Raw genomic sequence first — 15,247 nt, forward strand, 5'->3', positions numbered from 1 at the left:
TCTTCTGACTTCAAATTCTTTCCTCTTTTCAGTGTACCACAAGGGCTCCTAATTTAATGTGGGTGGACTTGATTTGATAGGTAATACGGATTTTTTTGTTTCTGCTTTTTCTTTTGTTTTTTTTTTAAATAAAAAGTTCCTGTTTGGAACCAGAGATTTGTTTTAGGAAAGTTAATTTGACAGTATTGTTTAGGATGGATTGGGTTAGAGGCAGACAAACCAGATAAAAAGGCTATAACCCCGAATCTCCGATGGTTTCTTTTATACAAAAGAAGTGTCAGTAGAGGCTATTCTCACACTACAAAAACTTTTAGAAGAACCATCTATACCTTTCCAATGCTTGGTATATTTCTTTTTCCTCTGTTTTTACATTATTATTTGTTAACTTAAGGGCTTCCCCTTAGTGCAGTTTTAGAAAAGGCTTCTGTCTCTCTATATAAAAGTTTCACAAATATATCACTACATACCCTGGTCTAACTGTGCTATTAGATGTTTATATCAGCTATTAGTCTATGTGGAAGTGGGTTATATTGTTCCAGACTTCTTTCTTGTACTTGCTAGCAATTTCTGTTGCTTCTAGAGGACAAAGTCGAAGACCAAACACATTGTGTGCAGCTATGGTGACAGAGAATTGGCAAAGAAAGCTGCCCAACCTGGACTGGCAGGAGTTGGAAAATACTTGGCAAACGTTAAATGTTTCTTCCTACATTTAATTCTGACAGAATTACCCTAGAGAAAAGAAACTGCCAGGTGAAGTATGAGAAAGATTCATAAAAGAAATACAGAAACACTCTGTCAGTTTTGCTAGAAGCCTACAAATTTTTCCTCTTTTGCTTTTGAAATAATTATTCACTCAGTCATCAGTAAGCAAAAGAGGAGTTTACAGATTAGCATAGGTCAGCTTCTTTATATCCCAGTCATAAAGACAATGGTGAGAGCAGCTCAGTTTTGTGAGGAATTTTTCATTCTAAAACATCAGCTTCAATAGTCTGGCCCACTGATAACATAGATGTAGTTTCTATGTATGTTTTTAGGCATGTAAGGTTGAAAGACTGAGAGTTTAACTCATTTTGGAGAGACTGTTATCGGGCATGGATGAAGAGAAACAGTGAAATTCAGAGAGAAAGATGCTTCTTTCTTGTAGAGGCAAGGAGGAAGGGGGCTGTTTTAACTTTTATCTTGCAAAGAAATATTATAGAATTTTTTTTGCTTTTCATAAAACAATATTTTAAAAATTTATTTTTAGTTTGCAACATTCACTTTTATAAGATTTTGAGTTCCAAATTTTTCCCTTCTCCCCTTCCCCTCCCCAAGATAGCATCAATCTGATATATAGGCTTTACATGTACAATTATGTTAAACATATTTAAACAGTCATGTTGTGAAAGAAGAATCAGAACCAAGGGGAAAATCCATGAGAAAGAGAAAACAAAGCAGAAAAAGAGAGAGAAAAGAGTATGAATAGAGAGAATTCTTGATGGACTTTGGCTACTATCCTTAGAGAGCTGAATGGTAGAACTCTTTTCCAGAAGAGAGGAGAAATCAAGAGTACCAGTGTTGATTAGAGGAAAATACTACTGATCTCTCATAGCTGCAACATTGTAAATAATTACATCTTTGTTTTATTATTTGTTACACTGTCAAGTTGCATAACCGGTAACTTCCTAGGCTTAAATAAACTTCAATTATTGGTTATGCAATTTAACAGTATACCAAATGAAGGATGGATGTACTCTAGACATAGGGAATTAAGTCATTACTAATTAGGAAAGTAGGAAGACTCATCTTCCTTAGTACAAATCTGACTTCAGACTCTAGCTATGTGACCTTGAGCAAATCCTTTAACCCTGTTTGCCTCTGGTTCCTCATTTGTAAAATGAGCTAGAAAAGGAAATGGCAAAACCTCTCCAGTATCTCTGCCAAGAAAACCCCAAATGGAGTCACAAAGGGTCTGAGATGACTGAATAACAACAATTAGAGAAGCCTAGCACCATGATGCTAGACTAACCATCCCTATATTTGTTATCTGTGATCTACTGCCTTACCTTCTAGACTTGCAGGTATTGTGGTCTAGGGGTGATTGGAACCCCAAGACTTAAGGGCAAAAGCTGTGGGTCCTGCCTTGAAATAATTCGACTCAAGCCTTTTTTCAATCAGAGACAGGGTTTGTTAAAACACCAGCTGAGGTGGGTGAGATTTTAAAAATTCATGCTATTTGTAATACTTGAACTCATAAGGGGCCAGACTCTTAAGGAATCTGAGTCATCTAATGAGGGCAAGGTGGACACTTATATACAGTGGTCAGGGAATGGGTCTAGAGAAAACCAAGGAGTGGCAGTCTAGGGTGGGGCCAGGTGCAGATAATGAGGGTCACATGAAAAGGCAGTTAAAAGGATTATTCTTCAATGCCTCAGGTAAAGGCCAGGAATCTGAGTTCAGGGGCTGGGTTCCTGGAATTCATAGGAAAGTTCAAAGGGGGAGGGGTCCAAAGCCCATACCCTATCACAGGGACCACATATAATCTGTTTCCCAAATTAACATTCTCTTTGATGCGTGATACCCATATCCAGAGTTTATTTTGAGAAACATTTCTGAATGTAACTCATATCTAGGTCTCAACAGATATGAAGAGTTTACCAAATTTCATATTCAAGGTAACAAAGCATGTATTGGGCACAGAACAGTTTTTGTTCTACATCTTCAAAAAATGTAGAAAACATGGAAGTCTGACAGTAGTTTATAAATAATCAACATAATTTTCTTTCCTCCCTAACTTAATGTTGTTTTCAACAGGAAAACATGTAGTCTCTTAGTCTTAAAGCATTACCCTAAGGATTGTGCCTGTATAAGAACCCCAATTATTTTTCTGTCCAAAACTGTTATATAGGTACCATCTTCATTGGAGCTGTATAATAAAAATAATGCATAGTGACAGCAGAGGGTCCTTTGCTTCTTTATATGGTGGCTTTAGCCTCCTACAAATCCTCCTTCCACAAATCCACTTATGGATGCCACTTGTGTGATCCTCTTCTTTCTCTAAGAAGATCTGCCCAGGAACTCTTCTTTTCTCAATGGAAAGCAGATTCTGGGACTCTTGGTCTTTGGGTTTCTAAAGAGGCAATTCCCAAGTCGGCTACTCCCCATGAAATAACCCCAACCAATTTCTAGCTCCTTATGCAGCCTGCCACTATGCCCTCTAGACCACTGGATTTTGCCACTCAACTTACTGCTTCATCTCATAAGGGACTCACTCCCCCCACCTCCTCAGCACCCCACCCCCTCATCCTTGGTCCTGAACTGTCCTGATGGGTCTAGCTGGCCCCACCTTTCACCCAATTGACTATCTTGCCTTCTGCCTTTCTGTTGTACAGGTACCCTCCCAGCCTCCACCCTTTCCAACTCTGAAACTGTAATCAAATCAATACTAATATTATTACTGGAAAGGGCATGTCAATTAACTCCCTTATGGTCTCACTCACCATCACTATGACTTACCAAACCAAAGTACACCACTCTTGTTACCTCTGTCTTGTGAATGTTGTCTCCCCTTATTAAAATAAGCAGCTTGAAGGAAGAGATTGTTGCACTTTTGTATTTATATCTCCAGCACTAAGCAGAGTGCTTGGTACTTAATACTTTTTTATTCATTCATTCATTTGCTAAGAGCCTAGATGTTGAGATTGGGTACTGCCCAGGAAGTCTCATGAATGCTCTCTTCTCTAATAGAAGGCTAGATTCTAGAAATATTGAACTTCAGGTGAGAAGGCTTCAAGAATTCACAGCTTGGAACATGACTCTCCCCTCCATAGCTGCCATATGGTTCAGAGCATGTATATATCTCTACCCCTTTCTCTTCAAGGTTTGGGGCAGGCATCATTACTATTTGACCACTGACTCCAGCTACTGCCATCTCTCTCTCTCTTTTTTTTTTTTTAAATTTATTTATTTTTAGTTTTCAACCTGCCATGTCTTAAGATGAGAGGCTATCATCTTTGGAATACCTGACCATGTGGTTCCTATCTCCATGGCTACCACATGAACTTAAAAAGATTTTGATAATTGTATTTCAGCATAATTAGTTTCCTTTATAATTCTTTGGATTTCATTGTATGAGTTAAAAAAAAATTATCCTGAGAAAAGGTTCATAATGACTTCACCAGATTGCTAAAATGATATTTCACAAAAAAGATTAAGAAGCCCTAATACAGAGAGAGGGATGGGGAGAGAAGGAGGGAAAGAGGAGGGAAAAAAGGAAAAAAGAGAGGGAAGAAGCTTTTTTTTTTTCTATGAAGCAGGGCCCCTGGAGAGAAATGAGGATAGAGAGAAAACCCCTGAGTTGCTTGGACAGGAATCTGAAATGAATGAAAATTCTTATTTAGAAACCCTTAAACTCTATTTAATTTGGAGAAGTATGGGTTTGGGGAGGGAATCTTTTAATGGGCTATTTGGTCACTTCATGTTTTTTTATTTGTTCCTGGATTCCTAGTAGTCCTCTATGTTCCTTATGCATTTTCTGCCAGAAGCTGCTCCATACCTGATCCCCACGTTATATTTACATTGATTATCTGTGCAGAAGTTGGGGACCCTGCTACCTATGATATCTCTGCTCAAATCAAGAAAGAGAAGTGTGGGTCACACCCCTACATTGGGAGAAACATAAGCCAAATTGTAGTTAATGAGCTGGCTTTTTTCTTTTTAAATTTTAGAGATTTCTCTTGTAATAAAACTCATAAGCAGAGGAAATAGAGCAAAAAAGGAAATGACCTTTTGAAATCAGGTTCTCAGAATCAGTTTTGTAAACTCAGACTCTTTGGAGGTCTCAAGGCAAGAATCACACCCATGCCTCAAGCTTCACAGCCCACATACCACAAGAAAGCAACTAAAATAACAAGTAAAATAGTATGCACGCTTAGAGTTGTGAAAATCTGCAAAAGTCTCAGTGTTAAATTAGTCAATCAATTAAAAATTAAATTAAGCTTTCTATTACTTTTAAGTTTGGAGATATATACACACACATACACATATATGAAAGAGAGAGATTGAGATAATTAACTTAAATTTAATGGCCATCAACAAAATTAAATAAACATAAAAATTAAGAATCCTAACAGGCTACTGCAATATTCCAATGCATCTGTGATCTCATCGTTGTGGGTAGTTTTAATCAATCATAACCCATTTGTGCTTGCCCATCCTGTCCAACTCCTGCCCATGGCAATCCTAACAAATAACAAATATGATGTTTTGTTCTTTGTCCCTCTCCAGTCCTGTCTGAAATTTAGTCATATTTGGCCCTGTGCCTTCTTTCTTTCTCTTTTGAAAAAAAATTTATCATTTAAAAAATGCATCAGGTTCCAGACACATAAAAGAGTTTATATTTCAGGTCAAGAGACCTCAGGTTTCCTGCGCTTTGTTTCCAAATTTGTCAATTGCTACAAGATGGAAATATTTTTGTATGTCTAATTCTTAGGGAAATTGGGGAGCTTTTCCTCAAAATATAAAGTTGAAGATTTTTAGAATATAGCAGAAATTAAGTTCATAACAATTTTTTAAATAAAATGTCATACACTGTATGATAAGAACCGAGATTTTTTAGATTATAGTCTTCTGGATTGTAAATCTACCAGAACTCATATTCTTGCATAATCACCCCAAATTAGTTTCATTTTTAGTTGCAGACTGGCTTCAACCTTTAAACACCAGAGTTTGAGAGCCAAACCATTAATCAATAGTGTTCACAGTCCTTTCTGCAGAGCAAGGGTGCTAAGCACTAGGAAAACTTATTTTATTTGATGTTTCAGAAGCAGACTGGTTTCTGTGGAAGGAGGAAAGAGAGACAGCTTTGGGAGTAACATAGGTTGTGTGAGAATATCTTAAAACCCCACCACTAAGTTATCCTAAAAACCTATGAAATTGTGTGTGGGGAACCCACTCTTCTTGAAATATCCATACCATCTATCTACTTATATTTCTACCCTTATAGCAGATATTTATTCACAAATGAATTAAAAGTCTTCATGTCAAATGATTTTCAGAATTTACTATCTAGGAAGTTATGGAGTGAGTAGAAAGGAAAGAAAAAGTAGGAATAAATCCAATTACCCCTATTATAGCATCTAGCTTTCTTTTGAGGACAGAGAAATTGTCTTTGAATATTCTAATTATAATCAGAGGATTTAGACCTTGAAGGATCTCATGGATATCTAGTCCAACCCTTCTGTTTTACAGAGAATGAAACTGAAGCACAGAGAAATGAAATGACTTATTTAAGATTTTACAGGTAGTAAATAGCTGATCTGGGATTTGAACCCAGTCCCTTTTATGTCAAACCTAGTGGTGTGTCCAGTATACTATATGATTATTCTCACATGGAATGATAATATTAGCTGACATTTACATATTGATTTACATATAGTATCTCATTTGTTCTTCATAACAATCCTGTGAGAAAGATTTTACTATTAATATCATATTACAGAGGAAACCATATTACAGAGAAATATCTGTATAACCCAAGTATCTGTAATATTACATATTACAGAGGGAAGCAGAATTGGACTTGTTATGCTTAGCTCAAAGAATAGAACTAGAATCCAAAAGAAGAAGTTACAAGAATATTGATAACAGCTTAATATAAAGAAAAATTCCCTAATAATTAGGAATATCCAAATGTAATGAGCTGCCTCTATAGGTAGTGAGTTATCAGTCACTGGAGACTTTTAGAATCAGAAGCTGGATGACCATTCCTTAGAGATATTGTAGATGAATTTCATGATTTGGTAAGAACTCAACTAGATGACCTGAAAGGTCTCTTTCAAACTCAAATATTATAGTCTATCAATGAAAAAGGCTTAAAAAAAACTTGAAGAAAACCTTTTGGAGTGATCTATATTTTCATTAGCCTTTATTTCCTAGGCTACAGTTTCTGCATGTAGTTTCACCAGAATCTCTCCATAATCTGTTTGAACAATGCAAGTGTAGCTTGGCATGACCTTGCCCACAGAGGTGTTGCCGTGAGGGTTATCCACACCTAAAAGGGCCCAGACTTCCAGGATCCTCTCTGGCCATTTCATGCCATGCCTCCTCCTCCCCCTTGACACTATAGTTCTGGCCCTTGGGCTCTGGGATCTGGATGAGTGAGACTTTTCTCCACATGTAGCTGAACCCAGATGATTGCACACTGCTCTCTGACTATCTGTGAATGTATCACTGCCCCTGCATTACTCTTTACACCTCTAGCTCTGGTAACAGTAATTAAATGAAGGTCATATCAATTAATAGTGTTATGACTGTACTCACCATCCCTGTGAATCCCCAGACCAGAATATCTCTTCCTGGACATTCTCTTTGCAGTATTGTCTCTTATTTGAATATAAGCTTCGTGTGGGCAGGGACTGTCTTGGTTTTCATTGTATCTCTAGGACTTAACACAGAGCCTGCCACACAGGAGGTACTTAATAAAAGCTTATTTACTTATTGACTAACTGACCTTGAGGAATCCAAGTATCTGCTTGCCTATTAGGCAATTTATTACACATTCTTCAAGTTCCATTGATTGATCCCAGATGAATATCTGGAAGGAGGTAGGAGAAACTATCACAAATGGAATGAATCAAGAGAGGCCATGAAACTCTGATGGAGGATTGTACCAGCATAAATGAAGTGATGGCCAGGAACAGGAGAAAATGAAGGTATTCATCTTATCTGCTATGAATGGGACTGGATCTGTGTTGCTGAGAAGTTACAAAGTTACAAGTTACAAATCTAGAGAAGCAGGGACAGTGAGCTGCAGCCATGGGGATATAGTAAGGGACCTCATGCTGGCCAACAATTTCTTTTTGCCAGTAAGGAAAAGCAGATTCTCCTACTGCTAGTCAATCCCAAGCTCTTTCTTCCCTTCTTTTTATTTGCCCTCCTTTGGCTGCTGGCCAGCAGAAAATTTCTTTTTTTGTTTTTCATTTTATGTCCATGTTATCTAAAATGCTTACATGGATCTTAGTGGTCATTAATACTCATCCTGGGGTTACTGTATGCACAGTTTGAAAAAAAGAAAGAGAAGGAATTTTCCCTTGCAAAGATGGGAGACGTCGAAGCCAAAGAGAGAGAGAGAGCACGTTTCTATGCTTTTCCAGAATCCAGAGGTTCCCAAGATGAATGGAGATATTCTCATACATTGAGTGCAGATAGCTACATGCTTCCACATTGGTACCATTAGTGAGATCTGGAGGACCCCAGCTATGCATAGTAACCATCATTAATGAGGCAGTGGAGGGCAGATTGGCAGCCTGTGGAGGTTAAGGGATTCTAACCTTGAGCTCCCCTATGTGATTAGTCAAATAAATTGACCTTCAAAGAGTGATTCAGTGAGAGGGCACAAAGCCCAGGTCCAAAGTTGTGGACTCTTCTATTATCAACTGTCCTAAATGTAGATTTAACTGTAACCATTCCAGAGGATGAGAATCCATTGTATTTTTAAATAAGAAAGTGTAACCACAGATCAGCTGGTCCAGCAGGAATGGGGCAACCTTTTCCACTAAGGGGATCTACCTATCAGTGAATCAATTAAAAAACATTATTAAGTACTTACTATTTGCCTAGCATTGTGCTAAGTGCTGGGGTTACAAAAAGAGACAAAATATAGTCCCTGCCCTCAAGGAGCTCAAAATCGAATAGAGAAGACAACATGCAAATAAATATATACAAACAAGATGTATATGGGTTAAATAGGAAATAATTAACAAAGGGAAGTCACTGGAATTATGAGGAGTTGAGTCAGGCTTCTTGAAAATGATAGAGTTTTAGTTGGGATTTAAAGGAAACCAGGGAAGTCAGTAGGTGGAAGAGAGTAGGGAGAGTGTTCCAGACATGGGAGACAGAGAAAGAAAATGCGCAGTGTCTGGTTCCTAGAAAAGCCAGGAGGATAATGTCACTCGATAGAAAAATATGTGTTGGGGATTAAGGTATAAGAAGACTGGAAAAGTAAGAGGTGGCTAAGTTATGAAGGGCTTTGAAAGGCAGAGGATTTTGTATTTGATCCTGGAGGCCATAGGGACTCATGGAGTCTATTAAGAAGGAGTAAAATGTTTGAACCTGAAAACAGAAAAAGTCATTTTGATGTCTGAATGGAGGATAGATTGGAGTGGGGAGAGATTTGAGACAGGCAGACCCACCAACAGACTATTGCAATAGTATAGGTACGATATGATGAGGGCTTGTACTAGAATGGTGAAAATGTGAGAAGAGAGAAGGGGTCATAGCTGAGAGATGTTGTGAAAGTGAAATCAACAGGCCTTGGTGACAGATTGGCTGGGAGTGGGTGGAAAGGGTGGAGGGGAAATTTGCACCCATGGAACAGGCTGGGCATAGTAGAGGGGCTGGATGGTATTTGGTTGAAACTTTGGTATGAGAGGGTTAAATAGGTGGGAATAATGAATTAGGTGTTAGAGTGCTTGGAAGACGATCTTTGGGGGTTCAGAATCATTGTAATGTATCAGTGAGTGAAAGGTGCCACTCTTATTCTCAAAGGAAGTTGGAAATCAGCTGGTGGCAAGTACATGGGAGGTACATGCTCAGATAAGAGGCCTTCTCTAGTCTTCTTTCTGAAAGGTGGAGAGGAGGCAGGAAAGGAACTCAGCAGGAGATGGAAGCAGAACCTGTGCAGCAGAAGAAAGAAATTCATTCCCCATCAACTTTCTTCTTCTTCCCTCAAGGACCAGATGCAGCAGAAGATAGAAGCCCTGAGGTTAAAGGGAAGTTTGCTCTTCTTTTTACCAGAGGTCTCCATATCCCATTTGGGATATTGGACTAGCAGTAAGAGGTGGAAATTGCCTTGTGCTGGCACAGATGAGAACTGTTGCTTTGGGCTAGATGGATGACACCCAGCCAACTTTTGGCCATCTTTCCTCAGGGGATGCACTACATACAGCAAGAGATGAAGGCACAAGATGCACAGTGAGAGAAATATATGGCTCCTCTTTTTGTGACCTATTGAGTTTGAATGAATCAGATTCAGTCTTGCAAAAACTTGGCCTCTAAAGAGAGGGATTAAATCTGACTTTCCATTGTTTCTGGATCTTTATATCCTTACTGGGCATAGGAACCAGAAGGTAAAATAAAGATAGAAATAATACTGGTTACCTTCTGAAAGAAATGCTAAAAGGAAAAGTCCCAGGAATGTCATAGTCAAAATGCAGAGCCCCAATGTCAAAGAAGAAAATATAAAAGACATCCAGAAAGAACCAATTCCAGTGCCAAGAACCACAGTTAGTATCTGACAAAGCTGGAAGTTTCTACTTATAAATAAGAGTGTCTCTTGGAATACAATATTCCAAAAGGCAAAAAGTATGAACTTACAACAATGAATAACTTACTCTCAAAATCTGGATATAACCCTACAAGGGGAAAATGTATTTTAAATGGAATAAAAGTCTTTCAAGCATTTTTGAAGAAAAAACCAGAGATGAATGGGAACTTTGAAATGAAAATATGAGTCAAGAGAAATTGAGAAAGGTAAATTTATTCAAGCAATTAGAAGAGTCAATACAGTGATGCAATGCTAACATTCTAATAGTGGAGAAAAAACAAGTATTCCTTCAGAACGTTAATGTGTTCAAAGAGTATTGAGAGAATTAAAAAATAATATAAACAGAAGTTCTGGAATGTGGATGGGGGCTGTTCTGAGAGTTTTAATAAAGGAAAGGGAAGGAAGGGTAACAGGAATACATGGGCATAGAAAGGAGGAAGAAGGAAGTAGACCTTGGTATTTTTCATAATTAGAGTACATGGGGAAAAAAGTATAAAAACATGGATTGATTACCTCCAATTTATCTTTTGTTATAGTTTGTACATAGTTGTTTGTGTTCTGTCACTCCATTAGACTGTGAGTCCTGTCTTTTTAATAACCCTTCTAATATTGCTTTGTTCATTAGTTTTTCAGTCGTGTCTAACACTACATGATCCCATTTGGGGTTTTTTTGGTTTGCCATTTCCTTTTCTGGCTAATTTTACAGATGAGGAAACTGAGACAAACAAGATTAAATGCCTTGCCTAGAGTCACACAGCTAGTAAGAGTCTGAAACCAGATTTGAACTCAGGAAGGTGAGTCTTCCTGACTCCAGGCCTGGAGCTCAATCCATTGCCCAATATAATATGTAATATCATATTATTGCACCATAAAAAAATTACTCAGGGTGATTTCAGAGAATCCTGAGTAGTATGAAATGAGGCAGAGTGAAGTGAACAGCACCAAGACAGCAATTTATTCAAGGACAGCAAAATTGTAAAAACCAAACCAAACCAAAAAACCCTGCAACTTTGAAAGACTTCTGATCGATTCAATGCCCAATGATGTCTTCATAGGATCTGTGATGAAGTGCATTCCCTGCTTCCTGACAGGGAGATGATACCCTTCAAGGCACAGAAAGAGACATTTTTTTCCCCTGGCATGGGGATTTGTTTTTGTTTAACTGTGTATTTGTTACAAGGATTTTTTTCTTTCTCTTGGTTTTTAACTGCGGGGAGAGATTTGATGGAGATTTGAGTTAGCAATAGTGATACCAAAAAAAAAAAAAAAAAAGGCTATGGGAACATTTAAAAAATATACATGAGAAGAGAAAGAAGTTCAGAAGTGTTGACCTGAAAACTTGGTTAAAGAAAAGGCAACAGGCTAAATGCATACATTTTATGATTTAATTAATTAATTAATCAATTCCCTATTAAAGAAAACGGTAATATAATGCATTATGGAGCCAGAAATGTTCTGGCTACAGATACAAAGAATTGGGCAGCCTTAAATATGTTTTAGGACAAAGAAGTGTTCTGTGTCCTTCAGATTTATGATCTCCATAAGTGACTATCTAGACCATTAAAAAGGAATTTCTTAATTGCATAGGTTGTAAATACAATAAGATACAGAGTTTGACAAGGTTTCACATAGAAATTATGGCCCAAGATGTCTGTGTTTTCTTTACCATTAACATGCCATAACATAGTATATGTCTACAAATATTAAGATATGGAAAATGTCCCGTTATTCAAGATAGTGTCTTAGGTTAAAGGTCTCTTAAGGAATGTTAAGTCAGCCTTGGCTGGCTTTTGTTGACATAGGAAGAAGTGTTCTCTGAGTTTGCTTCAGAGAGAACAAAGAGATTATTCCAAAATTTTATATTAAACATTATCAGAAGGAAACACAGAAAAGCATGACACTTTTGAAAGTAATACGTGGAATTTATATTCTTTTTTTTTTTAAAGCAAATCATATGAAATAGTATTCCTTATTTCCTATACAATCCTCTGGTTCTCCTATGTATATGGAAATGATCTTTTTTTTTGGTGTTTAACTTCAGATTAAAATTAAAATAAGATAAAATAAAATAAAAAGAAATACATATATTTTAAGCTCTAGGCTCATCTTCCAATTCCGACTTTCAACAGCAGGTTGCATCACCAGAGGGTAGCTGTTAATTGCTCCCCTTAGGGTTCTGTAACCTTTAGGAGTTGTGGGGGAGGAGTGTCCAACACCATTGCTGCTCGAGAGCCCCTATCCAGTGTGTCCCTTAATATCACTCAACCAGTTAACATCTTTCCAGTATCAATTAACCAATTAATATCAATTGCCTTTTAAAAAATAAAGAATAAACATAAAGGGCAGAAGAAATAGAGATGGTATACACACAGATGATATGGACACACAGTAGTTGAATGAGGAGAAAAAGTAGCTATGGAAGTCTGCCACTGACATCCATGCCAATGCCTAGAACATTTCTTCTTTTTCATTTGAAAGCTTCCGGGGAAGAAAGGGAAAATTTGTCTGCTCAAATCTTTGGTAGGTACACTCAATTCCAGCTCAGCAGTCAATAATTAAGAAGTTTTTAGTCATGAGGTAATAATAAATAATAACAGCTAATTTTACATAACATTTTAAGGTCTGCAAAGCACTTGCAAGTATCTTATTTTACTTTTACAACAATCCTGGAAGGTATTTGCTATTACTATCTCCATTTTATAGATGAGGAAACTGAAACAGCCTAAGGTTCTGAAGCAACTTGTCTAGGGTCATGCAGCTAGTAAATGGATTGGAACTCAGTTCTCAATTCCAAGTGTACCATTCTAACCATTGTGCTATCTAGTTGTCCCTAAAGCCAACATAAAAGTCAGAGGATAACAGTCCATGTCCTGAAATGGGCTACAGAGCCTCTCCATTACTAGGCTCACTAAGCCTTCATGTGGGTTGATATCAGAGAAAACATATTGTATATACTCAGAGACTGGGCTGGCCAGTCATCCCATGACATACAAAAGTCTCATAAGTGTGTATTGATAAAGATTAAAAAGATAAAACAATAGCCTATTATACTTTCATACTATTTATATTACTATAAAATAGCCCTTTATACTCTCTGTGGAGGTTAATGCTTATGTCTAAAAATATGAAACAATTTATGGGACTGTTGAATAGATGCTTCGCTTTCATCTAGGTTCTGTATTGTTTCCAAAACTCACATACTCTCCTTATTTTCAAGGTCAAGCTAGGGTAAGCCTTGGACCTATCTTCCTGTCAGGGCTTTTTCTTCTCCAAAAACTCTTGCTGGTGTCAGTCAGTACCAACTGAGCACCTTTGGAACTCAATATGATTGTTACCAAGGTTAGAAACACCTATCTCAGGGTTCTGTTGTCACCTGTGTACAAGGAAAGAAAAACAGAAGAGGCATCCAGAGATGTAAAGTGCAGTCTTATGCTCATCTAGGCTAGCATATGACACTATAGCTAGTGTCATGTGTATGCAGTTGTCAGTGCTGTTGGGAGGGCCAGTGGGAGGTGGAGCCCCTTCTACTCCTTACAAGAAGTCCAAGAGAAAATCCTGAGCCACATAATCAGAAGAGAGCTAGAACAAAAGTTATTTCTTCCTTTAAAGTCTACTGAGTTGGCAGTTCTTTATGCTCAGTAATTAGTGTTTATTGCCATAGCTCCCCATTCCAGGGGTAGGAGAATGTACTTGAGAATTAACCAGAAGCTTTTAGTCATAGCTATCCTTTAGCAGGGGGCAAAAATCCCTGTACCATCCCCCATACAGCAAAAGCAAGTGCTCCAGTGGTAAGTGTAACTCCTGTTACAAAAGAAAATGCTCCAAGCTTCTCCTAATCACTGTTCCAAGATTTAATAACCAGGAAGTTAATTGTTTATAGATACAGTTCAGTCCTTGTCTTCTTCTGAGTTTGTGTCTTTAGCTTCCCTGTTACCATAGTAGCTTTTTATGATAAGGTTCTTTTTTTTTATTTGCTCATTTCTTGATTTTGGACTTTAAGTTAGAGTTGGGCTCTGCTCACCTCTGTGGGTGAGGGGGGAAAATATCAGACCTGAGATTCTGTCTTTTGTGAGCTCCACTGCTTTATAGCTCAGTGGGTTGTCAGTACTTCCAAAGTGATCCAGGAGAGAGAGTTTGCATTCTCCTTCTTACAGAAATAGGGTCCCTGCTCCCTCATGACTGTAAGCATTCCTCTTCACCTTACAATTACTACTTGGAACTGGGTAATGGGCAAACAGAGCTGACAAATGGCACCTGATTCCGATCAGGTGTTCAGTTCCCTTTCTGTCCCTGGGCACTTGGATGCTCCTGCTGCTGCTGCCCCACAGGTTCTGGACTATCCTCATCTCATTATCTGAAAACCTTTCTGTCTTCCTAAACTGCTCTGGATTGGAAAAACTCAGCAAAATTGCTGACTTCACTCCACTGTCCTGACTCTGTTGTTTCTAGGAAGTTAATTATTTAGGAAATTCTTTAGATCTAATTTATGCTCACTTTTGCTGAATAGGGGTGATGATGATTAGGTTCCTTCATCTCCCTACGTGTATTTCTGAGGGGTTGGAGGCTTTTTTTTCCCCTAGGATTATGTAGCTCACAGGCCCTTACCAATGTACTTCCCACCAGGATTATCGGTGGATTACCATTTAGCCAGATTCAATTGGTTTTTAAAGACAGATATTTACTAAGGTGGTATAATATGAATAGCTGGTATAAAGTATCTCCTACCCCTTGCCCCCAGATTCTATATGTCACAGACTTTTGGTACACTTTCACCAGAATCTAAGGGGTAATGTGCTCTAGCTTAAAGTACATGTTGCAAAGGGATGACATAGTTCCTGATGGCTAGAAGTACTTTGTAGGGCTGTCAAGAAGTTTATCACAAGTATCGTCCAGCTTCTTTCATGAATCTTTGTTGTTTATCCTTGGACTCCAATGGAAGAGCAC

This window comes from Notamacropus eugenii, chromosome 3 (assembly GCF_028372415.1).
Source record: "Notamacropus eugenii isolate mMacEug1 chromosome 3, mMacEug1.pri_v2, whole genome shotgun sequence".
In the NCBI taxonomy this organism is placed as follows: Eukaryota; Metazoa; Chordata; class Mammalia; order Diprotodontia; family Macropodidae; genus Notamacropus; species Notamacropus eugenii.